This window comes from Petromyzon marinus, unplaced genomic scaffold (genome assembly GCF_048934315.1).
Source record: "Petromyzon marinus isolate PM22_M1 ecotype Great Lakes invasive population unplaced genomic scaffold, UKy_Petmar_22M1.pri1.0 PM_Scaffold_30, whole genome shotgun sequence".
NCBI lineage: Eukaryota > Metazoa > Chordata > Hyperoartia > Petromyzontiformes > Petromyzontidae > Petromyzon > Petromyzon marinus.
In genome coordinates this window covers 546,996-571,728 of record NW_027423280.1, presented here as the reverse complement: position 1 = coordinate 571,728, position 24,733 = coordinate 546,996, and the positions used below count along the sequence as shown (strand labels likewise).

The 24,733-nt window shown below is 47.5% G+C and overlaps 1 long non-coding RNA gene across 1 annotated transcript; it reads right to left on the bottom strand.

Annotated features, from left to right (window-relative positions):
* Window positions 1-1,002: 1,002 nt before the first annotated feature.
* Window positions 1,003-24,225, bottom strand: LOC142923138 (uncharacterized). Its single transcript, XR_012940543.1, has 5 exons — window positions 24,054-24,225; window positions 21,803-21,889; window positions 16,137-16,336; window positions 9,820-9,903; window positions 1,003-9,542 (listed from the first exon to the last, which is right to left on the bottom strand). It is a non-coding gene; the product is annotated as an uncharacterized LOC142923138 (long non-coding RNA).
* Between the last annotated feature and the right edge of the window lie 508 nt (window positions 24,226-24,733).

The following is a 24,733-nucleotide window of genomic DNA, read 5'->3' as shown; positions in this document are numbered from 1 at the left end:
CCTTCATCGCTCCTTCTTCTCTCGTGATTAGACTGCTCTTTCTCTCCATCGCGCCGCTCAATGTTTACTTTCAGCCGGAACGGCTCCGGATCGCTGCACCGGGAATTATTTTGCCACGCCACATCAATCTCTCTTAATTTGGTCCTCATAATTTTGTATAAACCTGTTTATAGACTTATAAGATTATGAGGACGATAATGAAACATTATTATGGAAAGGCATACCTTACACTCTAGTGGTAGTGCCTTACGCCGATATTTCCCACTCCGAGCCAGCCTACAGTAGCATCCTGGGGGGAATGTAGAGCGAGGAATGTAAAGCCCTGCATCTACAAATGTGCAAAACGTCTCGAGGCTGTGAAATGGAGATTTGGGGGTGTGCCTGGCGCTGTTTAAAAGATACCACCCCGCCCCCATCAGAAACCTCTTCCCTGCAGCTGTCCCATGAGAGTGCTATGGTGAGCGAGTGGATGACTTGAGCACCTGCCAGCAAGGGGATCCAGAGAAGCGTCATAGCAATTGTAAGAAAGGAGGACATGCGAGTGTGCCAACACTTGTTTCGCACAGTACAGGTACATGGTGCAATACGTGCGTTTGGGAAGCGGTGATGCAGTGCTACGCGCATCACGCTACAAACCCGTCGACCCGAGTTCGATTCCCACCCACGGCACGCATCAGTGGCGAGCGACATCTGGACTGACCGGCACCCACGCTTTCCTAACTCGCACTCACCAGCGTGGTGAAATATGGTTAAATGACCCCCCATTATGAAGGCGATGTACGGGAGGGGCCTTCATCCGTTGTTGTGCTGAGAATGACTGCAATGGATTTTATTTTTGACCAATGTTGCAATATCATGCATTCAGGGAGTGGCGGTGCAGTGATTGGTGGTCTCAAGCTGCATTTCCAAGAGGGTCCTGAGGGCGAGGGCAGGAGCTGAATTGGTCATCGTGTGTAGCAGCAAACTGGAGTGCCCGAACAAAGCCTACGTATATGGAGGGGATTACACTCAAGGAACTAATTTTATTTGTGTTCATCACGGACAGTCCCAAAGACCCAAACACACAAAACAGCCAGCAAAAATCATGACTATTAAATGTGTCACTGATAAAGAGGTAATAAGTGTCTTGAATCAAGCACGGTTATAGGAATATTGGAAAGTACAGGGGGTACATTTTACGTGTGTCTGTGCGTATATTGTGTCATGTCGGATGTGAGGAAATTCTTCTTCAGCCTTTGCAGTCTGTCACGAGAATGATAAAATGCACCACGTGACACCCAAGTGTTCACCAAAAGCTGGTAACGAGACAACGACACGCACAAATCTGCAGCCTTCTCTCTCAAGTGATATAATTTTGCCGAGTTCATTCCGAGCCGACGTTGCTCCCCCATTGGTTGTGTAAACACGGCGGCGTCTCCCAAGAACTTGTAAACAACCCGCCGAGCCCTCCCAGCCACAGTCCTGTTCCGAACGAGCCTGACGGCACGCGGCTCGTCGACGCGAGCCTTCGATTGATAACGGGGCGCAGGAGCTCACTCAGCAGACTCCCTGGCGGCATCGCGGCGATGACTACAGCCTCAAGCTAAACAAGCGCAGAACCTGCAGATCGCTGTGACATGGAAAGCGCGGCTCATCATAAAGACAAAACCGTGGGAGCGCAGCGTGCGCTGTGCACATTTTCCTCGGAGTAGCCCTCGTTTACAGGAGAACATAACTACGTGTAATGCACGTACAGGAGAACATACGTCCGTGTCACTCGACCACTTCGAGCATGCCGATTAAGGAATTCCCCTCCTCACGGTGTGTATTAATTTGTAAAAATGTCAGGATAGTTTTTCAACTGGTCTTGTGCATGATTGGTTTTAGTCAAATCCATTGGTGCTAAACTAGTTTTGCGCGGAGGGAGCCACGTGGTCCCCGACCCCGCCTGCAGATGGGCCACTGCCGGTAAGTGTGGCCCATCTACGGCACTACACAATTACCGTTACAAAAACACGTCCAAAATATAAAACGTGCAAAATATTGAACACATACACAAGAGTATACATACGCACCGAAGACGAAAAGGTGATGATTGATTTTGTTGCGGTACATTATATTAGACCACGCTTACAAGCTAAAGCATACAGATGATTATTCAAAGTGTGTGACTGAAATTATAACATAACAACCTCGTTTTCTAGAAACATTCCGCTCAACACGAGTGTCCTTAAATGCGTTCATAAAACAAAGTCAGTGCAATATAAATTTGCAAATCTTAGTCCAAATCAAACTGGACATCACCATTTTGATACTTTAGACTGTATGTCGCTGTTATATCCTCTAAACTTTCAGCAGTTTAATGGACATAACCGGGTGAATATTTGCAAATTAACAGGAAGCACGGAATTATGCATGGAGATGTACATCTGTATTCAAACAGAAGCATACAACGATGCAGTGAGATGTACATACATATTAAGGTGTAATTACAATGTCCAGATTAGCTAAGCTATGTTGATTCATATGCGGATTGTAAATGTTAAAATTAACAATTGAATGCAAAGTCCATGATAGGCCAAGTCGAGAACAAAGGATTTGGATGCTACAGGGGAGTTATAAGGGGCCTAAAATGAGACCTCAAGACCATTTGGAGAGTAATTTTACTGAGGATAGACGCTCGACTCCTCGCTCTGTAGATTACTCTTCTCCTGCGAGACCCAGCCTGGCGCGCACAATTGCGTGGCGTCTGGTTGGCGACTTTGCTTCGGGAAAGTTAGTGGCGATCTCTTCAGACGGGTTACAGGGACATCGATACGCCATGCATCAACACATACTTGACTTTGTTAGTGGATGAACTTGAAATCGCGTGTAGTCCGATTTACGGGACGCTACTGTGTCTCGGTTAGACGTTAGTGAGAGTTTGCTTTTTGGCGATTTGATCCAGACATCAATGTCGGGATGAGTCACCCTGCGGTGTATTGCGAGCGTATCGGGTGGTCTCAGAGAAACGCAGGGTGGGTGATCTAAAATATTCAAAACAAACCAACCCTCTTGAAATGCCTCAAGTTTTGGCTGATTAAAAATGTAACAGTGGCGGCGATAAAGTGAGCCTGCAAAAGTAGGCACGTACCAAAAGCGCCGCATTTACATCCCCGCTCTAACCCCACAGTCCTGCCGAGCTGCTACTTACAGCTGGAAGCTTTCATGAATTCAACAGTTAAAAAAACAATACGTAAACGTCAAATAATCATACTGTGTATATATGAATCCGTTGAGAGGGCAGATCCAGCAGTGGATAGTGTGATTTTAATACGACCACAATGTGATGCTAGTGATAATGCAATTCAAATCCCACAGCATGCAGTTTGCATATATACATACAACATGTATTCATTCGAGCACAGTGTGATTCTAATACAGGTAATTACGAAAGGCACTTGACTTATCGGCCTTGCCTGCATCCCAACACCGATGTTCACCTTCAGTGCAGGCATGAACAACCACCATTCCACGCTTGGGGCATACAGCTTCCTACAGCTCACCGATGTTCACCTTCAGTGCAGGCAGGAACAACCACCACTCGACGCTTGGGGCATACAGCTTCCTACAGCTCACCGCCACGGTCCCATGCCCCCTATATTGCTTTGTTCAGAAGAAGAGCCACTGCCACTCTCCCTGTTGTTTGGCATTCCCCTGCCACGAGTAAAGTTCTGTAAAAACAACCCCATACTTCATCGGCGGTGGCAGACGGTAAAGCTGTTGTAAATGTGAGGAATCGCCTAGAGGGAAGGCTGATAGCCATCACAGCGGCCCACGAGGTCTCCGGACTGTTGCGAGGGGCTTTTAACCCCTCAACATTCAATGCACTTACCGTGAAAACGCGTAGACAATATATACACACATACGTACACACAGCACTGTACATACACCACAGTGTAAGTACACACGATACTTTCTGCTATAGGCTGACAATGGTTATAATAATCTACAACACTTACAAACTATACAATCCAAATGGGTAAGCACAGCAATTATAACCATTTAAAATGATCGAATATAACAATTCACCTTCGTTGTCTAGACACACAGTGATCAACAAGAGTCCTTACATATATTCATAAAACCACGTCAACACGCTATGAAGCATGCACCTCTTAGTTTAAGTATATCTCGATAAACATTGTAATATTTTAGACGGTATTTCACAGTTTGGGCCGATGAATTGATAGAAGTTTACTGGCCAAAATAAATTTGCAAACTAACAACATGCACATGATTATGCAAGGAGATGCTTATTCGTATTCAAACTAAAGCGAAAAATGATGCAGTGAAATGCACATTACTATTTAGGCTTAGCAGAATGGCCACATGAGCGTAGGTATGTTGCTGGATATAAGGAGCGTTACTTCATAAATGGGAAGAATAATCCGAACCAGTGTGCCGAAGCAAAGGCAAAACATTGAAGTATGAACTTGAAAAAGACTTCATGCAAATCAACTAAACGAATAACTTCACTACTCATTAAACATGAGGTCAATATTCTTGATATTGTTAATAATTCCAAACGTTTGTAGTGGAAACAGAGAATGAATTAGAATGGCACGCTTTTTTTTCAATACCATAACGTACTTCAGTGTTGTGGGGCATATAAGATTCATATCGTCAGTTTAACCTTTGAAAATAATCACAAAACCTTGCTATCCTAGTCTACTACTGTTCGTATGTACATGAATCTGTATTGCTGTGTATGTCCACGCGTGTGTTTATTTACACTCGTTTATGTGGATATGTACATGCGTGAATGTGTGTATAGGTATGTACAATCATTTGTTCGCACATTTGTTCGTGTAGTAGAACGCAATCCCGGTGTACGTACACTGCAGTGTATGTACACTCGTGTGTGTATGCGCACTCTTGTATGCATGTGCACCCGTGTGTATGTATGAAGCGGTGTGTATGTACATTCGTGTATGTTTTTACAGCGCTGTGTATGTCCACTCGTGTATGGGTGTACATGGGAGTGTATATGTGTACTCGTGTATGATTGTGAATTGGAACAAACAAATTATTTTTCATTGTGTCGTACAAAGAATTGAGGGGCAACGTGGTAATGAATGCGCCACCACGACAGGGAACTACAGGGATGAGACTCCCCGCTCGTGGTGCTAAATTAATGAAAACAGCGCCAGAGCAGACAGAGCCCCGCCCCTACAGCTCGTGAGTGTGACGTAAGGAGTGTGACGTAGTGAGTGTGACCAGCGGACCGCCACGATGCTACCAGGTAAGGGTAAACTTGTGTGATGGAGATGCTTCACCTGAAACTCGCCTCCACACGTGTTCGCTATGAACATTGTAGCAATAAGGGACGATCAGTCATCTTTAACATAGCAGGTCTTTATTGTTCTGCAAGTATATTAACGTTAGAACTCGTAGAAACACATGCACACTCGTGTGTGAATGCACACCGCTTTATAGATAGTCGTGTTTGGATGCACTCTCGTGTGTGTATGTCTACTCGTCCGTGTTTTTTTAAGGAAGGATATGGTAGCAATAACGTACGATTAGTCATCGTTAAAAAAAATTAAGGTCTTGATTAATATGCAAGAAAATTCACGTTAATACTCGTATCGAAATCTTTATTAATACGCATGCTCAAACAGGAAAGGAACTAGGCAAATTATTTCCCAATAGGAATTCAACAGTTAAAACATAATCTCAAAATCAAAGACGTAAACGTCGATTTCCCCAATTGACATCCTTTTCGACTGAAGCCATTCGTCTAGAAGTCCAAGCCATCAAACACAGGAACAACGAACGTACAATCCACGCACACTCTGAAGCCTATTATTTGAAGTGATTTAATTGATTACACAATGATGAAAATTAAAGAACATGTTTAAAATATTGAGCAAAGTTGTAACCACAGACTTTCTCCAACTTTTGCTCAACAAGACCACTTAACCGCGAGAGTAAAATCAGGAATTGAACCACCTCACAACCACTGCGTATCACACCACATCAACAAGTAATCCGATAGGACTACAAAGCACCACCTTAACATGACGAAGTCTAGAATAAACTTCAACACTCACAAGACGGAATTCAACACAAACACCACCACAAAATGAATAACAGGAATGGACAAATCATAAAACAAGACGGCCTTATTAATTGATCTAACATGCACATTCCAGGACTTTAACAGAAGTACTCAATACTTTGATTATCCAGCCACTCCAGCAGCCATTTCTCAGTATCAACCTGCATGGGGTCGAAAGAGGAATTGTCGTCAGGGCTCATTACATCCACTACATCCACGCATCTCTCCGGATCCACCTGTATAGGGTCGAAAGATGATTTTGTTCCAGGACTCATTGCAGCACCTTGTATTTCACCTTTTGATTTCACTTCGCTATCATTGCGGATCTTCTCATGCTTGTTTCGGGGTGATGACCGTGAAAACGTCCTCTCCAAAGGAGAACAATTCTACGGTTTCTCGCCCGTGTGAGTTTTCTGGTGAAGATGTGGTTTATGTGCAAATGCCTTCCCACACACAGCAATTGAACGGCTGCTTACGCGTGTGTGCGTGGCACTGTGGAGAGTTTATCTTTTCCATTGTTGATAATTAAAGGCAAACTCTAAGCAAATTCTAAATAACGTCTAACCGAGACAGAGTAACGTCTCGTAAGTCGAACTACACGCGATTACCAGATTATCCACTAACAAAGAAACTTACCTGTTGATGCACGGCGTATCGATATCCCTGATGAGATCGACACGACCTCTCCCGAAGCAAAGTCGCCAACAAGTCGCCACGCAATCGTGCTCAACACGCTGGGTCTCGCAGGAGAAGGGTAGTCTGCAGGGCGAGGAGTCGAGCGTCTATCCTCAGGAAAATTCCTCTCCAAATGATCTTGATGTGTAATGTTAAGCCCCTTATAACTCCCCTCTAGCATCCAAATTCTTTGTTCTCAACGTGGCCTATCATGGCCTTGGCATTCAATTGTAAATTTTTACATTTACAATCCGCATTCCTAGCAACATAGCTTCGTTAATCTGGCCATTGTCCTTCAAATATAATAAGTATGCACATCTCACTGAATAATTCTGTACTTCGTGTTAATTTGCTAATATTCACGCCCGCAATGTTCTGTAAACTTCTGCAGATTTAGAGGATTTAATAGCGACATACAGTCTGAAGGATCAAAATGATGTCGAGTTCAATTTGGACTAAGAAGTGCAAGTTTATGCTGTGCTGACCGTGTTTTATAAATATATTTAAGGACACTCTTGTTGAGCAGGGTGCTTCGAGAAAACGAGGGTGGTTATGCTTCCAATTTCTGTCATAAACTTTGAATAATCATCTGCATGGTTTAGCTTGTAAGCATGGTTTATAATAACGTAACGCCAAAAAAAACAATCGTCACCTTTTAGTCTGTAACATACGACATTCGGTGTGTGTATACACCAGTGTATGTATTCAATATTTAGCACGTTTAATATGTTGGACGTGTTTTCATGGTAATTACATTCAATATTGAGGGGTTTACCAGCCCCTTGCACCCGTCCAGAGGCCTCGTGGGCCACTGTGGTGGGGGAAATTGCTCACATCCACCACAGCGTTACCGTCCGGCACCGTCAATAAAGGAAGAGGGTTGTTTTTGCAAAACTTTACTCGTGGCAGGGGAATGACAAACAACAGGGAGTGCCTCCTTCTGAGAAACAAAAAACGAATGAAGGGGGTGTGGGAGCGTGGCGTAAGGTGTAGAAAGCCGTAAGTCACAGGTATTATTAGAATTGAGACAATGACACCAGCACACAATGGTGGGGTCGTTTGGAATGATGTTGCAATGATGAAAGATGGAGTTCTCGACTTTGCATTTCATGAACTTTACATTCCATTGTTATTTTTTGAATTTACAATATGCATATCTAGCAACAGAGCTTCGCTAATCTGGCCATTGAGCTTAAGCCTGAATACGTATGTTCATCTCACCGCATTATTCGCGTTAATTTGCTAATATTCACCCTGCAATGTGCTGCAAACTGCTGCCAATTCAAAGGCGTTACCAGGAACATGCAGTATTCAAATTGTGATTTGGAATTTGAGGTGCAAGTTTATACCGTGCTGACCTTGTTTTATAAATATATTTATGGACACTCGTGTTGATAATTGTTTGTCAGAACAACCAAGGTGATTTGTCCACGAATTTTTTTACAATTGCTGTAATACACTTTTAATGATCATCGAAATGGTATGGCTTGTAAGAGTGTATTTACACTGCTGTGTATGTACACTTGACTTTGACTCGTGTGTGTGTGTACAGGTGTTTGTTGTAAGCATTGTACAGTTAACGAACGATCAGAAAACTTAAAAAAATCTGATTTGTATTCATCTGCAAAAAAATATTAACGATAATATTGCTGTGCATGCACACTCGCGCGTGTGTACACTGCTGTGTATGTACACTCACGTGTGTATATATGTACTTCTGCGTGTATGTATAACAAACCATAATATAGGAAACACCACAAGACGAGCACTCGTCTGTGTATGTACACGTTTGTGTGCATATGTAGGTACAATCGGTCGTGTTCGCAGTGGAACGCAATCCTTGTGTACATACACTGCTGTGCATGTACACTGCATTGTATCTCTGTATGTATGTACACCCCTGTATATGCACACTCGTAAGTGAATGCCCACCGCTGTATATATATAGTCGTGTTTGGATACACACTCGTGTGCATGTCTACTCGTCCGTGTTTTTTTTTAAGGAAGAATATGGTATCAATAATGTACGATCAGTCATCTTTAAAAACAAATCAGGTCTTAATTCATCTGCAAGAATTTTAATGTTAAAACTCGCATCAAAATCTGTATTAATTAGCTTGGTCAAACAGTTAAGGAACTAGGAAAATTATTTCACTTTCAGGAATTCAACAGTTATAAAATATTCTCAAATCAAACACGTTAACGTCGATTAATCATTTCCAATTGACGTCCTTTTCGATTTAAGATATTCGTCAATAGGACTACAAAGGACTACAAAGCACCACCTTAACGTGACGAAGTCTAGAATAAACTTAAACACTCAAGAGACGGAACTCAACACAAAACACCACTACAAAATGAAAAACAAAAATGGGCCATTCCTAAAACAATACAGCACACATAGGCATAAGTATAATGACCACATTAGCTTAGGAGCGCTGATTAATATGCGGATTGTAAATTTACGAAATCAACAAGTGAATGCAACGTTCATGAAAGGCGACGTCTAGAACCGAAGATTTGCATCCCCAGGGGGGATTATGAGAGATATTTTACAAATGCGCAGGATAATCTGACCCAGTACGTTGCGGCAAAAGGCAAATAAATGGAAGTATGGACTTGAAAAAGACTTGACGCACATAAACAATATTATTTACTGAACCTGAGGCCAAGCTGAACAAGAGGCCAAATTTCTCAATATCAGTAGTAATTGAATGCAGAATGCATTAGAATGGTGTGCATTTTTGTCATCGTCATGAAGTCCTTCAGTGTTCTTATGTTTAACCTGTGAAAATAATCACAAAACGCTGTTATCCTATTACACTGCTGTGCGTATGGACATGCGTAGTGTAGTGTACTGGTAGGGTAGTGGTAGTGTAGTGGTAGTGTAGTGGTAGTGTAGTGGTAGCTTAGTGGTAGTGTAGTGGTAGTGTAGTGGTAGCTTAGTGGTAGTGTAGTGGTTAGCGCGCTGCTCAATTCTCTTTGGTTCTATTCGGTAAAGTCACGTAGGTAAAAAATTAAAACAACAAAAATCACGGCCTTCATCAGGTGAAGGGACCAACCTGTCCAGCGGACAGCGTTGGAGTGAAGAAAGCCAAGCGCTGGTCGCCTCCCTTTAAGCTGTGAGGGGGCAAACAGCAAACGCCCTGACAAAGAAAATTAGCATCAAACGCACCACTGACAAAGCTTGGAATTAGCACAAGATGATAATACACCACCCTGGGAGTTTGGAATACCACTACTAGAATAAATATACTGTACCATTGAAATTTAGATTTGAAGCTTTCGTGCCTGCAAGGCTCCATACTCATTGGTTCTATTAGGTAACGTCACGTAGGTAAAAAATAAAACAAAAATCACGACCTTGGAAGTTTGGAGTGCCACTATTTGAAATAAATATACTGTACCATTGAAATTAGTTTAATGTTTGGTCTTTCCAATTGTTGCTTAATTTGAAACCATCTTCTCGGTTGAAATTGTGTCTGTGTTTGTAAATCTGAATTGCCTCGTGAACAAATCTCTGATGATAACCTGTCGGTTTGCAAAGGACCTTGGTATCGGAGAAAATTATATCGTGATCACCCACAGCGTTGAAACAATTATCAGCTACGGCAGAATTCGTTCTGCCGTAGCAGAATTCGTTCTGCCGTGTTTCAAATCTGATTTGTGCTCGCGAATTCGGTCAGAGACATGTTGTTCCGTCTCCCCGATATAGCAATCACCACAAGTGCAGCTCAATTTGTAAACCCCGGAGTACTGTAAATCAAGAATGACATCCTTCACGGATGGGATCAGGTCACGGATTTTGTGTACTGTATTGAACCGGACCAGGATCTTGTGTTTGTTTAGAATTTTGGAGATCTTTTTAGTAACGCCTGCTATATATGGTAGTGTGATGGTTTTGACCGGAGTATCAAGTGGTTGTTTCTGTATGGAGGGAGAAACAGCTTGGCAGATGGTATGGTCAGAGTATCCGTTTCTCTTGAGGGCCAGATGTACGTGTTTAAATTCACTGGCCAGGTGGTGTTGGTCCGAAATACAATGAGCCCTGTGGTATAACGTTTTGATGAGATAATTCTTTTGAGTCGGGTGGTGGTGGGAATCAGGTTTCAAGTAGGAATCTGTGTGGGTGGGTTTCCTGTGGACAGAATGTCCCAATGAGCAATCAGGTCTCCTCTCAAACAGAACATCCAAGAACGGCAACTTGCCATCTTTCTCCACTTCCATGGTGAATTTGATGGCGGGACGTCTGGAATTGATGTGGTGTAGGAAGAGGTTCAAAGCTGGGAGGCCATGTGGCCAAATGACGAAAGTGTCGTCTACATATCTCTTCCACAGAGAAGGTCTGAGGGTGGAAGTCTGGATGGCGTCTGATTCAAATTTCTCCATGAAAACATTGGCTATCACTGGTGATAAGGGAGAACCCATGGGGGTACCCATGGGTTCTCCCTTATGTAGACACCGTGATATTTTGGCAGACTTCTTACGACTGTTTCCAGGCCAGCTGCCAAGTTGCCTTGGAATGCACAAAGACAGCTACCACTGGGAGGGGTGTCCAATTTCAAATGCGTTGAGATGCGAAATGTGAGTGGCTCATCGCGCTCAATGCACTCTGAGATGCCTTTGACGTCAAGGGAGGCGGCTTTGTCGACCTCAAATCACTGTCGGATATTTTATCGAAATCTTTGGATGGGTTGAAGCAGCCAAAGGGTCGCACACTCATCGCTCACCGCTTACAGTTCAGATCTTGCTTCCCGCCCTGGTTATTACTGCCGCTGCATTAACCACAAAGATACACACCCATTCCGTCACAGCGGATGTTCAGGATCTCCACCGATGTAATTTTAAATGCTTAGGCCACTATGTCCAAGGGGAGAATGACACATAAAATATCACTAAAAATGAATCAGCTAAATTTACACAGCAACGCCACCCACTACTGTGAAACTACAACAGTCTGTGTGAGACACAGCTGCACCTATCTCAAGGATAGCCTTGCCCCATGAGAATGACAGCACCAATACTAAGCACACTCACTGGCCATGTCGTTACTGCTGTTTATATTAAGCTCGAATGAATCCACCACACATTCCACCCACGGATGGGGAGATGGCGATGTCTGCCGTAGCAGGAAGGTGAAACGGTGTCGTGTTTGTCTCTTCACTGATCTAAGCCAGCGCAGCCCTCCTCCTCACTCGTCCAGGCATTTGAATTGAAGTCAGAGGTTGTGGAGGAGTCGAAAGAAGAGGTGGAGGAGATGATGGAGGATGAGGTAGAGACGGAGGAGGAGAAATCGGAGGAAGAGAAGGCAAAGGAGGACGAGATTGTGATGGTGACAATGGAGGAGAACACGGAGGGAGAGGATAAAGACAATACGGAGACGGAAGGCAAGGAGACAACAAAGGATGAACAGATGGTCGTGGTGGAGGAGATGGAGACGACGGACAAAGCGGAAACAATGGTGGTGGTGGTGGAGGAAGAGAAGAGGGTGGAGGAGATGGTGGTGCTGGAGGGTGAGGAAAAGATGAAGGAGGAAGAGATGGTGCTAGTGGAGGAGCAGAAGGTGGAGAAGACAGAGGTGGCGCAGGAAGAGGATGAGGAGGTAGAGGAGAAGACGGTGGTGGAGGATGAAGAAGAGGGGATGGAGGAGGATGAGACAGAGGAGGAGAAGATGGAGGAGGTGCAGGTGGAGATGCACGAAAACAAGAGGAAGCGAGGGGGCCTCGCTCGCGTGACGACAGCGTTCACCTCACTCCTCCGCCATGTGCTGCTTTGTGGTGGCAGGTCCACCGCCCAGTAGGCGTGGTGGCGGTGGTAGTGGATCGGTGCCAACAATGACCGCTATCACCATACGACCCACCCACCCCGTGACACACGCCACACACACACCGCACGGTTCCCCAGAGAGACTGTGCCACTGTGACCACAGCTGGGGAATGAAGATGAGCAGAAGATGCCAGGACTACAGGGGAGAATGACTGCTACCAGGACACCTCACATCACACATACACACAGGACTATTCCATAAGCATAGCCGGCCCCACACTGGGCCCCTTCCATGCTGGTTTTCATCCAGGCAGTCCTCATGGGATGACCTTGCCATGGTTTCCAGGACGTGGAAGGGGCAGCTGACCCAGTGTGAGAGAGCTGGAGGGGTCTGGTGCAGACAATGAACAAAACCTGCACGTGCCAAGTCTCAAGGCCACCCTGTTAAGAATTAGGATCAATATATTTGTTGTTGGTGTTACTATAAACTTTGTGAAATCAACCCATGAGGACACAACGTAACGTTGCATTGCTTGCGAGTGCTGCCTGGGTTGGTTAAATGTGCCTTGGCTCGTGTGTGCGCTGTCCCGGCTATGTTTGTGGCGGTACAAGGACAAATAGATAATAAGAGACGTTTTACGAAATGGTTCTTCTTCAGAGTACATACAAGCGGTGGTGGGAAAACATTCAGGTGATTCGCCTTCTTCCCCACAAATAATCCCATTCTCTGCCCCACAGCTACACTACCCCACCACTCCATTGGCCCTCTGCCCACTGCCCCTCTGCTCCACCATCTGCCACAGCAGTTGAAACAAATGATTGAGTATCTTAAATCCACCTGCCTCTGTGCACCAACCAGTGAAAATGGGTGCGCAACAATCAAGCGGCAAGTTGCGTTTGGTGGATTAAAGAGAAAGCAAATGCAGGACTGTGCCACTGCTCCACAATCCCAATTGCTTTGGCAAAATATTCAAAGAATGCTGCTGCTCACTAAACAGGTTGCTGCTTATGTCTTTAACGTGGGGGGTGTTTAGAGGCGGCCCATGGACCTAGTGGTCAAAGCACTGAATTGGCACAACGGAGTACCTGGGTTTGAATCCAGGCAGCAGCCTGTGATCAAAGCAGATTCTCAAGTCTAGCGAGTTAATGGTCTCAGCCCGGTCATCATTCACTGCACAACACAAACTATCACATGGCTGCAATGTGGTTCTCCATGTACTTAGGATAAATTCCAGCTGTAAGAAGTAACAACATTGTTGTGACCAACGTTGCTCTTAAATAAAGAACAGGTGGGAAAGTCCTGCCCTTTACGATGTGGACCAGACAGCACTTGAAGGGTACTCAGAAATAGCTACGTGATATTAGTTTCAGTGTGCCATTCTCTAGCAAAAGGCTTGCATCATCATCACCACCCATCAACATTGCCAGCCATCTAACACACACGCACACTCACCATGATACTTACACACCCACACAACAACAACCGCCATTCGCCACTAAGTGGCGGTGACGTCACCACGACGCTTGTGCCAGGCTATGTGCACCCTGAGGCCACGTGAAGTGTCGAACGCCCGCTGGCAGGAGATCACGGGGCAGACCCAGGTGCCACGGGTCGACTGACTGAGATGACTGGCTGATGCACCACCTGTGCCCCCAACTGTGCCAACCTGCTGTGCTTTAGCCACCCGGCGCTCCGCTCGTTGTTGTGAGCGTCGCTCCTCCGCCCTCCGTTGTTGTTGGAGGGCGACTACCTCCAACTGCCCAGTAGCATCCTTCACGAGCCTCCTCCACAGAGGCCGATCTTGACACCGCTGCTACCAGTCATCGGCAAGTCCACTCAGCTCCACGTCCTCCTGTACCACATCACTCCATCTCTTCTCTAGCCCGTGCCGCGCCCCCTTTGCCCCCTCAATCCGGCCGAACAAAAGCTGTTTCGGCATGCGGTGGCTGGGCATGCGGGCTACATGACCCAGCCATCGCAGCCTTGCCCGCCGGAGGAGCTCACCGATGGGGGACCTTGCCCAGATCTTTCAAGGATTTGTGAGCTCCTCACACAATCCAGTCTGGTTAAACCCAGGATGGATCGTAGGCAGGCCAGCCTAAATGTTTCTAACCGGCGAAGATGTTCCATTAGGGGGGTCCACGTTTCGCAAGCGTAGAGAAGGGAGGGAATGACCGTGGCCGAGAAGACCTGAAGCTTAGTGCGGAGCGACAGACCAGGTAGCTTCCACACAGCGTTACACAACCGATGAAAAGATATTGCCGCTCGACTGATTCGGAGTGAGACCTCTGCTGTTAAACTGGAGCCAGTCATAAGCACACTGCCCAGGTATGGGAAACTCTCCACTCTCTCCACAACTGCCCCATCACCGATCATGAGTTGTGGGGGTGGAGTGTCCGATGGTACAAAATACCCAGGCAGGTACTTAGTTTTGGTGGGGCTGATGGTAAGGCCCCACCTCTTAGTGGCACGCTCCAGGCTCAGCAGCAGCGTCTCCAACTCCTCCTCTGACTGAGCAGCTATTACCAAATCATCAGCATACATAACGTAGTTGAGCAATAGGGAGCCATCCCTTGACCGCACCCGGGCATCGATCAGCCTCCCATTATATCTGTACCATATGGAGATTCCCCCGGTACAGCTATTGAAGGCTTCACGAACTACGTGGTCAAAATAGATGTTAAATAATGTGGGAGCCAGAGGACATCCCTGTCGCACCCCAAGGTGTACAGGGAATGGCTCTGACTCCCGGCCACGTAGTTTTACCCGGGCCCGCTCACCATCATGAAGGTCCTTAATAATCGTGAGCAGAGGGTCAGGTACTCCAAAAGCACGAAGAACGACCCAGAGCCCAGGCCTACTGATGGTATCATAGGCCTTGACCAGGTCACTCACCATGATACTCACACACCTACACACTCACCATGATACTCACATACCCTCACACTCACCATGATACTCACACACTCACACACTCACCCTCAAAAACACACCCCTACCATCCTACTCTAACACACGTCATGAAAGTCACACATGCACCATTACTCACAAGCCTACAAACTCACGATGACAACAGCCGTAATTCGCCACTACATGACGGTGATGTCATCCCAACAACCCAGGTGCCATGGGATGATTGCTGTGCCAGGCTAGGTGCAGGAGGAGGTCACGGAACAGAGCCAGGTGCCATGGGTTGACTGCTGTGCCAGGCTAGGTGCAAGAGGAGGTCATGGGACAGATACTGATGCTATGGGTTGACTGCTGTGTGACAATCCCACTTGGGCGACAGCCAAGGCCAAAGGTCGGAGTACAGCCAGTAAACTCCTGAACCTGCACCACCTAGAGAGAAGGGGACATGGAGACATGGGTAGAGAGAGGAGGAAGGGAGACACGGGGAGAGAGAGGATGGAGACACGGGGAGATGGAGGAGGAAGGGAGACACGGGGAGAGAGAGGATGGAGACACAGGGAGAGAGAGGAGGGAGACACGGGGAGAAAGAGGGAGACACGGGGGGAGTGAAACAAAGGAGGCACCTGTGGGCCAGGTCCCTCCTTTGTTTCCCCCCCCCACCACCGCCACTGCTGATGTGTCCACACCACGCTTGGTTCACACCTTCTTCTGGCTGAGTCGATGTAGAGGAGGCCCAGCCAGCGAGCCGCCACTTCAGAAGCTCGTGAGCCACCGACGGTGACCGTGAGAGGGATTCCAAATCAGCCTCTCGCCACCCACAATCCACAGCACCGCCTCCACTCGCCCCGGCCTCAGCGGAAGTAGCTGCGGGGGAAGGCGAGGGGGCGAGGGGGGTGTGGGGGCTGAGGGGGACATGGGGGGTGGCGCAGGGGGAGTTATGGGGTTGAGGCGTTTTGCATAATAAAGGTTTATTTGGGTTAGTCTCCAACACACCGATGTGCCAAAGTAGAAACTAATTGGCACTTTTGTTCACGTGACAAACTTTATTAATTGGCCGTGTCGGGTGGTGACGGGTTTTAAGACATTTATATTTACACGATCTTACCGCATAAAAAAGCGTTTATTATGGGATTGGAGAGTTGGGGGTTTAGAGGGTTACGGGTTTAGTGGTATAAGGGTTTGAGGGTTAGGGGGTGTTTAGGGTTTGGGTTGTAGGGGTATAGGGGTTTAAACGGTGAGGGGATTAGAGGGTTAGGTGTTGAGGGTTTGGGGTTAGTTAGATGTTGAGAGGGTTGGGGTTTAGATGGGTTGGGACTTAGGTTAGGGATTTAGGGTTGTAGAATGTTAAGGTTTCGAGGTTCACAAGGTTAAGGGTTCTGAAGTTTACGCTTTAGAAAGATATGGGTTTAGAGGGTCAGGGTTTTAGAGGGTTTGGTTTTTAAGGGTTTAGAAAGTTAGGGGTTTAGAAAGTTAGGGGCTCAAAGAGTTAGGGGTTTGGGTTCAGAGGGTTAGGGGGTTAGAGGGTGAGGGGTTTAGAGGGTTAGGGTTTTAAAGGTAAAGAGGTTTAGAGCGTTAGCGGTTTAGAGAATTTGTTTTTTAAGGGTTTAGAACGTTAGGGGTTCAAAGGGTTAGGGGGTTGGATTTAGAGGCATAGGGGTTTAGATGGTGAGGAGTTTAGAGGGTGAGGGGTTTAAGGGTTAAGGGGCTTAGAAAGTTAGGGTGTGAAGGGTGAAGGGGATTAGAGGGTTATGGTTTTCAGAGTATAGGGGTTTAGAGGATTAGAGGTTTATAGGGTTAGGGGTATAGAGGCTTAGGTGTTTATAGGGTTAGGGTTTTAGGAATCTATGGGTCTGTGATTAACACGAACCCTATGGGAGACCCAATGATTAACACTGAACCCTATGTGAGCCCCAGTGATTAACACTGAACCCTATGGGAGCCCCAGTGATTAACAATGAACCCTATGGGAGATCCAGTGATTAACACTCAACCCTATGGGAGACCCAGTGATTAATACTGAACCCTATGGGAGACCCAGTGACTAACACTAAACCCTATGGGAGACAAAGTGAGTAACACTGAATCCTATGGGAGCCCCAGTGATTAACACTGAATCCTATGGGAGCCCCAGTGATTAATACTGAACCCTATGGGAGACCCAGTGATTAACATTGAACCCTATTGGAGACCCCGTGATTAACACTCAACCCTATGGGAGACCCAGTGAGTAACACTGAATTATTTTAGATACCCAGTGATTAACACACGAACCCTATTGGATTCCCAGTGAGTAACACTGAATCCTATGGGAGCCCCAGTGAGTAACACTGAACTCTATGGGAGACCCATTGATTAACACTCAATCCTATGGGTGACCCAGTGAGCAACACTGAACCCTATGAGAGATCCAGTGATTAACACTTATCCCTATTGGAGCCCCAATGAGTAACACTGAACTCTATGCAACTCTCAGTGATTAACACTGAACTTTATGGGAGACCCAATGATTAACACGAACCCTATGGGAGACCCAATGATTAACACTGAACCCTATGTGAGCCCTAGTGATTAACACCACGAACCCTATGGGAGCCCCAGTGATTAACACTGAACCCTATGGGAGACCCAGTGATTAATACCAAAACCTATGGGAGACCCAGTGATTAATACTGAACCCTATGGGAGACCCAGTGATTAACACTGAACCCTATGGGAGACCCAGTGAGTAACACTCAACCCTATGGGAGACTCAGTGATTAATACTGAACCCTATGGGAGACCCAGTGAGTAACACTCAACCCTATGGTAGACCCAGTGATTAATACTGAACCTTATGGGAGACCCAGTAATTAACACTGAACCCTATGGGAGACCCAGTGAGTAACACTGAACCCTATGGGAGACCCAGTGATTAACACTTCATCCTATTGGAGACCCAATGAGCAACACTGAACTCTATGGAAGCCCCAGTGATTAACACTGAACTTTATGGGAGACCCAATGATTAACACCGAACTCTATGGAAGCCCCAGTGAGTAACACTGAACTCTAAAGCCACCCACTCCCGAGTGTGCTGATTCAGTCTTCATAGGTGCTCGCTAACAGCACATTCCCCAACAGTCTCTTCAGGCTAAAAGGGAATCTCAAACGGGGAATGTATTTGACTTTGTGTGAGAGCGAGTGAGTCAGAGTAAATTTGTGTGAGGGTGAGTTTGTGAGAGTGAGTGAGCTTGTGGGTGTGAGTGAGCTTGTGAGAGTGAGTGAGTTTGTGAGAGTGAGTGAGGTTGTGAGAGTGAGTTTGTGAGAGCGAGTGAGTTTGTGAGAGCGAGTGAGGTTGTGAGAGTGAGTTTGTGAGAGCGAGTGAGTTTGTGAGAGCGAGTGAGCTTGTGAGAGTGAGGGAGTTTGTGAGTGAGCATGTGGGAGTGAGTGAGTTTGTGAGAGTGAGTTTGTGAGAGTGAGTGAGCTTGTGAGTGTGAGTGAGCATGTGGGAGTGAGTTTGTGAGAGTGTGTCAGCTTGTGAGAGTGAGGGAGACTATGAGAGTGAGCGAGTTTGTGAGAGAGAGTGAGCTTGTGAGAGTGAGTGAGCTTATGAGAGTAAGTGAGCTTGTGAGAGTAAGTGAGCTTGTGAGAGTGAGTGAGTTTGTGAGAGCGAGTGAGTGAGTTTGTGACAGTGAGTGAGTTTGTGACAGTGAGTGAGCTTTTGGGAGTGAGTGAGCTTGTGAGAGTGAGTGAGTTTGTGAGAGTGAGTGAGTTTGTGAGAGTGAGTGAGTTTGTGAGAGAGAGTGAATTGGTGAGTGTGAGTGAGCTTGTGAGAGTGAGTGAGTTTGTGAGTGTGAGTGAGCATGTGGGAGTGAGTGAGTTTGTGAGAGAGAGTGAGTTTGTGAGAGTAAGTGAGCTTGTGAGAGTAAATGAGCTTGTGAGAGTGAGTTTGTGAGAGCGAGTGAGTGAGTTTGTGACAGTGAGTGAGTTTGTGACAGTGAGTGAGCTTTTGGGAGTGAGTGAGCTTGTGAGAGTGAGTGAGTTTGTGAGAGTGAGTGAGTTTGTGAGAGTGAGTGAGTTTGTGAGAGAGAGTGAGTTGGTGAGTGTGAGTGAGCTTGTGAGAGTGAGTGAGTTTGTGAGTGTGAGTGAGCATGTGGGAGTGAGTGAGTTTGTGAGAGAGAGTGAGTTTGTGAGAGAGAGTGAGCTTGTGAGAGTGAGTGTGTAGTATAGCGGTTAGTGTGTTGCGCTACGAACTTGGCGACCCAGGTTTGATTCCCTCTAATGGTCAACACTGGTGACGATTATCTGAACCAGGCATCCCGTAGGTCAACACAGCCTCAAATGAGTGTCTGGTGAGGTGTGTGCACCCCACCAGGCACTCATTTGAGGCTGTGTTGACCTACAGCCAACTTCGTCTCCCTAGTGGAGATGTGCACACACCTCACCACTAGGGAGACGAAGATGGCCGTGCATGGTGCTGGCCACCCACCCCCTCGTGTTCCATGCTGGCTTTCATAGGTGCTTGCTAACAGCATTTGCCCCAACGGTCTGTTATGGCTATACGGGGGATCTTTATCATTGTTCCGTGGTTCTTTCTGTTTGTGGGTGTTTTTGTGTGTGCGTTTGTGGGTGGGTGAATTATTGAGTAGATGAGTGGGTGACCAAGTGAGAATTGGTGGATGAGAGAGTCTGTGAGTGAGTGCATCTGTGAGTGAGCGGTTGAGCGAGTGGATGAGTGAGTAGGTGAGTGAGTAGGTTAGGGAGTGAGTTAGTGAGTGTGTACATTTGTGTGTGAGTGGGTGAGTAGGTGAGAGAGTGGATGATTTGATAAATGAGTGGGTGGGTGAGTGCATTTCTGAGTGAGTTAGTGAGTGGGTCAGTGAGTGGCTAATTGAGTGGGTGAGTGAGTTTCTGAGTGATTGGGTGGATGGGTGAGCAGGTAAGTGAGTGGATACGTGAATGAATAAGTTAATCATTGGCGAAGTTGCTGAATGAGGAAGTGACGGAAGGAATAAATGGGAAAATATGGGTGAGTGAGTGAGTGACTAATTGAGCAAGTACATAAGCGAGTTTGTGAGTGTGTGAGTAAGTGAATAAGCAGGTTATTGATTGAGTGGATGAGTGAGTGGGTGAGTGACTGATGGAGTGAGTGAGTAAGTGATGAAATTATTGGGAGGGTGAGTGGGTGATTGATATTCTGAGTTCGTGATTAAGGGAATGGGTGCTTGAATGAGTGGATAGGTAAGTGGGTGAGTGAGTGTGTGGGTGCGTGATTGAGTATGTGAGCTGTTGATCGATTGTGTGGGTGAGTAGGTGAGTGAGTTCATGAATGAGTGACTGATAGACTGGGCGAGCAAGTGAGTGAGTGGGTGAGAGAGAGTCTCCAAGTGAGTGGGTGAGTGGGTTGTTGAATGAGTGAGTGGGTGGTTGAGTGAGTGGATGAGCAATTGGATGAATGAATGAATGGGTGAAATTATTGAGTGGGCGAGTTAATGGTTGCGAGTGAGTCAGTGGGTGGATGAATGAGTTTCGGAGTGAGTGGATGAGTGAGCGAGTCTGTGAGTGAGTTGGTCAGTGAGTGGCTGAGCGAGTGGATGAGTAAGTAGGTCAGTGAGTGGGTGCGGATGAGCGAGGTAGTTTTTAAGTAAGTGGGTCGGTGGTTGAGTGAGTTTCTGAATAAGTTAGTGGGTGAGAGCTTTTGAGTGAGTCTGTGAGCGATTGAGTCTGTGAGCGAGTGAGTCTATGAGCGAGTCTATCAGAGAGGGAGTCTGTGAGCGAGTAAGTAAGTCGGCGAACCTGTGCGCGCATGGGTAAGTGGGCGAGTAAGGGCATGAGTGAGTGGGTAATGATTTTGTGAGTCAGTTTCGGAGTGTGTGAGTGGGTGAGTTTATGAGTGATTCTGTGAGTGGATGCACGAGTGGGTGAGCAAGTGGGTGGGTAAATGGGTGAGAGAGTTCTTGAGTTAGTGCCTGAGTGAGTAGGTGAGAGATTGGGTGAGCGAGTAAGCCTGTGAGTCGTTGAGTGGGTGGGTGCACGAGTGGGTGAGTAAGTGGATTAGTCTGTGTGAGTCTATGGGTCTTTGTGTAAGTATATTGTCTATGTTTCAACGGGTCTTTGTTTGAGCTAATTGGTTTCTGTGTGAGTCAATGAGTCTATGTAAATCTATGGATCTATGTGTGAGTTTTGGGTCTCTGTGCGAGTCTATGGGTCTGTGTGAGTCTATGGATCTATGTGCGAGTCTTTGGGTCTCTGTGTGGTGCACATAGCCTGGCATGTGAGTAGGGGGTACCGTAACCCTGTGTGTATGTGGGTGGGGTACCGTAACCCTGTGTGTATGTGGGCGGGGCACCGTAACCCTGTGTGAGGGGATCTTCCCCCCCCCCCCCCACCCGGGGCAGAGGGAGGATCTTGAAGGTGGACCCGGAAGCGCTCGGCTTGGGAGACAAACCTTCCTCTTCCTGCTTCGTGTTGTTGTGCTGGGGGGTAGGGGGTGTGGAGAGGGAGGAAGGGAGGAGGAAGAGAGGAAACTAAACTATTTATATTTTACCCGGTGAGGCCCACCGAGCTACACAGCTCTTCTTCAGAAGAGAAAAGGCCAAAAATTATCAGTCAACGAAGTGGCTTATCATTACGTCGACATTTATAGAAACCAAACACTCTGAACGCGACCACAGGGAGAGACACGCAAACTCAAAATATCTAGCAGGTGTGAGGGTAGGGATCGAACCCACGACCTCCTGTATTACAGGCAAGGTAGTTACGGGAGAAAGGAGAGGGATAGAGAGGCAGGGAAAGAGGGAGGTAGAGGGGGTGGGGGAGAGTGGAGGGAGAGAGGAAGGAAGAGTGGGTAGTGGGTAAAGGGAGGGGGGGGCAAATAAGTCAAACTCACAGTATTGCTTGCACTCACCATGATACAATCACCATCAAACTCACACTGCCACATTCCATCACTCACATCCTCACCACGAAACTCACAGACCCACACACACTCACCCTCGTAAACACACCATTACCATCCAACTCACACACACGACATGATAGTCACACACTCATCACAATTACTTACACACAAGCCCACCAACTCACAACGACAATGGCCGCCATTCGCCACTACGTGGCGGTAATGTCATCACAACAAACCAGGTGCCATGGGTTGACTGCTGTGCCATGCTAGATGCAGGAGGACAGGGGACAGACCCAGGTGCCATGGGTTGACTGCTGTACCAGGCTAGGTGCAGGAGGTCACAGGACAGATCCGGGTGCCACAGGTTGACTGCTGTTCCAGGCTAGGCACAAGAGGTCACGGGACAGATCCTGATGCTATGGGTTGACTGCTGTGCGACAAATCCACTCGAGTGACAGCCAAGGTCAAAGGTTAGAGTGCAGCCAGTAAACTCCTGACCCCTAAACCTTGACCACCAAGAAATAAGAGGGGGATGGAGACACGGGGAGAGAGAGGAGGGAGACACGGGGAGAGAGAGCAGAGGTAGGAGGAGTGTGCGTGGAGGAAGCGAGAGCTCCTCTAGAGATGCAGGAGGTAAAGATGGCCCAGAATCAACGACGACTGCAAGGTATGCTGGGAGGCAAGGTCATGTGACCAACGCGGCACAGGGGCGGCAGTGCAGGCTGGAGCCATCGCTGTTGGAGCCGCATGGACAGAGGACCCAGAACGCATCCTTCATCCCAGCACCTGCAGCAACCACAATCACCATCACAACTATAACCAAAACAACCATAAAATAACCACAACTAAAACCACACCTCCAATTAGCACGGTTGGCTGGGTAAGGTGCGATAGAAGTTCAAAATACATACAACTACCAAAACAACCATCATAACCACCTACACCACAACTATGACCATTACAACCACCACCTACACAATTATAACAAATATAACCACAAAGACCACAACCGCACATTTAACCACAACCTACACAACCACAATTATAACCACAACCAAAACCACCACAAGCACCACAACCAGAGCCACAATTACCATAACAATCAATAAAACCACCTACAACACAACTGTAACCTCAACCACCACCACAACCACCATCATAACCATCGCAACCACCACCATAACCAAACAACAAAAATATTAACGCAGATACTACACAACCACTGCATGAAGGGTCTTTATCCCTCTGTGGGTGGGTGAGTGGCTGAGTGGGTGGGTGAGTGGATGGCTGAGTGAGTGGGTGGGTGAGTGGGTGGCTGAATTGGTGGGTGAGTGAGTGGCTGAGTGAGTGGGTGGCTGAGTGAGTGGGTGGCTGAGTGAGTGGCTGAGTGTGAAATGGACTCGAACCTGCACCTCTGCATTGCAAGTCCAGTGAGCTCACGGCCCGCGTGTGGAGGGGTAAAGTGTGGCTACGCCCAGCGTGGAAGAGGAGACCAAATACTCCACATCGCGGCCTCAAGTGGAGGCCATTTCTGCCACGACAACAAATCCGTCCCTCCAGAGATACAAAAAACTAAATTTAACTCATCCCATCAGCCGCAATCTGGCAGTGCCTCTCCTCATCATCATCAGCAGCAGCAGGGCCGTGAACTCAGCAGGCGCCTAGCGCGTGACGGCTGTGGGCCAGGCGCCTCCTCTGCCTCCCCCGCACCACCGCCACTGCTGCTGTGTCCACACCGTGCAAGCTTCTCGCCTTCTTCGGGCTGAGTCGACGTAGAGGTGGCCCAGCCAGCGAGCCGCCGCTTCAGAAGCTCGCGAGCCACCGACGGTGGCCGTGAGCGGGAATCCAAATCGGCCGCTCGCCACCCACAATGCACAGCGCCGCCTCCACTCGCCCCGGCCTCAGCGGAAGAAGCAGCGGGGGGAGGGGCGGGGAGAGGGGGCGGGGTGAGGGGGGTAAAGGGGTGGGGCGAGGGGGTGTGGCCATGGGGGGGAGGAGCTCCGGTGGGGGGAGGGGCTCAGGGCTGTTTACGTCGCAGTGGGCGTGGTCTCATGGTACCGCCCCCTCGTCTCGAGCCACGCGCTTCCCCCTGGCAGTTTGTCCGTTGGAGAGGCGGGGAGAGCATCTGGCGAAGGTGAGGAGCGGTGAGGTGGTGTGAGTCTGTGTGTGTGTGAGTCTGTGTGTGTGAGTCTGTGTGTGTGTGAGTCTGTGTGTGTGTGTGTCTGTGTGTGTGAGTCTGTGTGTGTGAGTCTGTGTGTGTGTGAGTCTGTGTGTGTGTAGTGGTTAACGCGCCGCGCTATGAACCCGGTGACCCCGAGTTGGATTCCCGCTCAAGGCCAACACCGGTGACGATTATGTGAACCGATCCTGGGCCTCCCCTAGGTCGACTCAGCCTCAAATGAGTACCTGGTGTGGT